General features: G+C 52.4%; 1 protein-coding gene across 2 annotated transcripts in view; it reads left to right on the top strand.

Moving 5' to 3' along the window:
• The first annotated feature begins 1,393 nt into the window (after positions 1 to 1,393).
• Positions 1,394 to 4,517, top strand: part of CPN2 (carboxypeptidase N, polypeptide 2) — a 10,708-nt gene continuing 7,584 nt past the window's right edge. For both annotated transcript variants that reach the window (XM_011988954.1, XM_011988953.1), the window contains exon 1: positions 1,394 to 1,473. The gene's annotated coding sequence lies outside the window, so the exon portion shown is untranslated. The remainder of the gene's footprint in view (positions 1,474 to 4,517) is intronic.

Here is a 4,517-nt window from a genome sequence, read left to right as displayed (position 1 = left end):
ACCACACAGTTACATATACAACCCCCCCACCACACACGCACACATACACCCCACACACACCACACACACCATCCCCACACACTCATCACACACACCCACACACGTTCATCACGCCCACACACACCACTCACAATCACATTCACCACACACCCACCCCCACTCATCACACATTTTCTCACACACTCTCATACTATACACACACACACACACTCACACTCACCACACACACCCCATACCCATTCACACACCCACTCACACACCCACTCACACATACACCCACTTACACACACACCCCACACCCATACACATGCACTCACCACACACGCCTACACCCACACACACATACACCCCTATACCCACTCACACACACACCCATTTACCCACTTACACATCCCCCACACCCACACACATGCATTCGCTACACACCGCTACACCCCCCCCACACACACCCACTTACACACACACCCCCACACCCACACACACGCATTCACTACACACCCCGACACCCCTACACACATACACCCCTACACCCACTCACACACACCCACTCACACACTTACACACACACCCCCCACACCCACACACATGCACTCACCATACACCCCTACACCCACACCCACACACCCCTACACCCACTCACATACACCCACTTACACACACACCCCACACCCACACACACGCTCACCACACACCCCTACACCCACACACACATACACTCCTACACCCACTCACACACCCACTCACACACCCACTTCACACACACCCACACGCACGCACTCACCACACACACACTTCGCGTGTCCTGCAGCCCTGGTTCCACACCTCCAGAGACGGGAAACTCCCTCCCTTCCAAAGCCGCATCTTTCATCCTCGGACCGCCCTGAGTGTGTGAGCGCTCCTCTCCACACTGGGCCCCAATTCATCTCCCTATAGCTTTTCACCCTTCTAACTCAGGAACGGTTTAGAGAATTCATTCATTAAACAAACACAAGACAAAGCAACAAATCCACAGCCCTCTTGGAATGCCTCCGGGCGCTGAGAGCAGAGCAGGGGCCCGAGGCTGAGGGCAGGCTCCCAGTGCTTCTGCCTCTGCCCACAGGGGTGGGTGTGAACGTGGACCCCATCCCAGTCCTCACCAACCCAGCCGCCTGCGGGTGTCTCTAGGGCTTGCTGTGTCCCTGGGGTCCTGAAGGTACCAACCCTGCGACCTCGGTGGGATTTTGGCCCCGCGAGGGCTCTGTAGGTGGGAGGAGTTCAGGGTCGTTTTGTAATCTTCAGAGGCCTTGCCAAGGCCGTCTCCCGTCCTGTGACCCTGGTGACATTCTGGGACGCTGGGGCCACGTGAGGGGAGGAACCACGGCCTGGAACTTTGATCAGCGCTGGGGCTGGATTGAGCTGACCACAGGCCACACCAGACTCCTCTCTGCTCCTCAGGAAGACAGGGCAGCCCGGCGCCGCCCGCTCGGCCTCACGGTAGGCTCCTGGGCTCGCTAAAGGGCTCCTGGGTCTGCAGGGACATGGGGGCAGGAACGGGAACTTGCGGTCTCCCCGTTTCAGAGCGTTCCCCAGCTCCAGGCAGGCTGCCGTTCCAGGGGGCCCCTGCCCTGGGAGGAGAAGTCCCCTAGGTGCTCGGCCAGGGCGCTGCTGGGAAGAGGCAGGAGGCAGGTGGGGCGGGGGCGGGGCGTGTGAGATGAGAACCAGCCGGTCCCGGCCTGCAGGGAGCTAGTAGTGAGTAGAGGATAAGCAGGGTGACCAGATGTCCAGGTTGGCCTGGTTCTGCCTAGTTTATACTTGTCATCTTGGCATAACAATAATAAATAGTATTACTGATTATTTATTAATATTATATTAATACTAAATATTATTAATTAATATAATTATTGTTGTTTTTCGAGATGAGGTCTTGTTATGTTGCTCAGGCTGGTCTTGAACTCCTGGCTTCAAGCGATCCTACCACCCAGCCTGCTGAGTAGCTGGGATTACAGCGCACACCACGGCACCCAGCTCAGGCCCGAAGATGACTAGCTCCCCGTTTCCCTCCCAGAAGCCTGCTAGCTCATATGATAAAGTTTATGGTCATATAAACCTGCAGGGAGCCACCTTTTATTGAATATTCAGTATTTGCCAGGCACTGTGTTAAGGGCTTTGTATTTACTCTCTTATTTAGCCTGTCTATTATCCAGTGGAGTGCTGATTTTAACCCTGAGGGCAGAGGTGATAATTAAGGGTGGAAAACCTGAGGCTTAGAGTGTTGGAGTGATTTGCCCAAGCCCACACGGCTCGTAGGTGATGGCATCAGAATCTGATCCCAGTTTGTGGCACCGGCGGAGCTGACGTGTTTTCCCCTGCTACTAAGCAGGATGAGAGTCAGGCCTGAGATGCGAAGTCACTGACAGCCACCAAACACATTCCCTTCAATTCAGCACACAGAGCCTGGCTGCCTTCTCAGTGCCCAGCCCTGAGCCGGGTGCTGGGGTGCAGAGCTGCTTGCAGAGACGCCGCAGCAAGCCTGCAGTACCGCGGGCTCGCTCGGATGGGTGCAACTGAATAGAAAACAACGGAAGAGCGCAACATTCAACACAGTACAAGAGGGATCTGAGGACCCAAGAAAGGGTCGGGTGCGGTGGCTCACGCCTCTAATCCCAGCACTTTGGGAGACCAAGGCGGGTGGATCGCCTGAGGTCAGGAGTTTGAGACCAGCCTGGCCAACATGGGGAAACCCCATCTCTATTAAAAATACAAAAATTAGCCAGATGTGGTGGCAGGTGCCTGTAATCCCAACTACTTGGGAGGCTGAGGCTGGAGAATCGCTTGAACCTGGGAGGCGGAGGTTGCAGTGAGCCGAGATGGCATGACTGCACTCTAGCCTGGGCGACAGGCGTGAAACTCTATCTCAAAAAAAAAAAAAAAAAAAAAAAAAAAAAAGAAGAAGATAGTCAAGGAAGGCTTCATGGGGGAAGTGTGACGTCCACTGGCCTGAGAGGGTGGGTATAAATTGGGAGGGTCGCACAGTGCCCAGTTCACAACCGCCTCTTAGTTCAACCTGTCAGCTGTCGTCTCTTCCAGAAGCTAACACGGCTGATAGACAAGCTCCCCTGGGCCTTTGCAACATCACTGCCAGGAAGGAAAGAGTCAAGTAAGCCCCTACCATGTGTGTGGAACTGTGCTGTGCATTTTACACATTTATCTCGATATTTAGAATACAATAGGTTTCAACCTTACCGCAAAAGTGATATGTTTCTTTCGTAAAAATGTGGAACATACATTTTTAGGCAGAAGGAAAAAATAAAAATCATCCACGATTCGCTTTTTCAGAAGTAATGACCACAATTTTTTTTTCCTTTGAGACAGAGTTTCATTCTTGTTGCCCAGGCTGGAGTGCAGTGGCGCGATCTCGGCTTACCGCAACCTCTGCCTCCCGGGTTCTAGCGATTCTCCTGCCCCAGCCTCCTGAGTAGCTGGGATTACATGCGTGTGCCACCATGCCCAGTTAATTTTTGTATTTTTGGTAGAGACGGGGTTTCACCATGTTGTCCAGGCTGGTCTTGAACTCCTGATCTCAGGTGATCTGCCCGCCTTGGCCTCCCCAAATGCTGGGATCACAGGTGTGAACCACAGTGCCAGACCCCACCACAAATATTTGGTGCATAAGCTTCTATTGTGTTTTCTGTGCACAAATACACCTTAAACATGGAAAAGTAGCATTCCGAGACTTCATATATTTCACTTAAGATATTGCAAACATCTTGTCAATAAATACACATCTGTAATAAATTTTCTTTTTGTTTCAAATTTTATTTTTTATTCTATTTTTTTTGAGACAAGGTCTCCCCCTGTTTCCCAGGCTGGAGTGCGGTAGAGCAATCACCACTTACTGCAGCCTCGACCTCCCAGGCTCGAGCCATCCTCCCACCTCAGCCTCTCAAGTAGCTGAGACTACAAGCATGCACCACTGTGCTTGGCTAATTTTTATAATTTTTTTTGTAGAGATGAGCTGTTACCATGTTGCCCAGGCTGATTTCAAACTCCTGGCCTCAAGCGATCCTCCTGCCTCTGCCGCCCAAAGTGCTGGGATGACAGGCAGGAGCCACTGAACCCAGTCTATAATATAGTTTTAAAGATAGCGGGGAAGGTTTCCATTATCTCCGTGTAGCATGATTCGTGTAACCAATCCCTCATGTTGGACATTTAGGTTGTTTCTATTTTGTTGCTGTGGCCCGATGCCTGTTACCTCATTTAAGAGCCACAATAGCCCTAACAATGCTATGATTGAGGTATTATGATGGTTATTGTTATCGTGGTCGTTCTGGGTTTACAGACGCCGAGGCTGGGGCTCTGAGAGGTGGCTTCACTCCCTGGGACACAACTGGGCCGCAGATGGGGTGGGCTGGCCAGGGCAGGAGCAGAGGCTAGGACCCGGCGCAAGCCCGACCGCCTCAGCCATTGGACTTATGTTGCTGGACTGAGAAGAGAGGGGACCAGGTTTGGGGAGCGGCAGGTCTCAGCCATTGGACTTA

Source organism: Mandrillus leucophaeus, unplaced genomic scaffold (assembly GCF_000951045.1).
Source record: "Mandrillus leucophaeus isolate KB7577 unplaced genomic scaffold, Mleu.le_1.0 Scaffold342, whole genome shotgun sequence".
NCBI lineage: Eukaryota > Metazoa > Chordata > Mammalia > Primates > Cercopithecidae > Mandrillus > Mandrillus leucophaeus.
The sequence above is the reverse complement of the archived record's forward strand: the minus strand, read 5'-3'. Positions and strand labels throughout refer to the sequence as shown.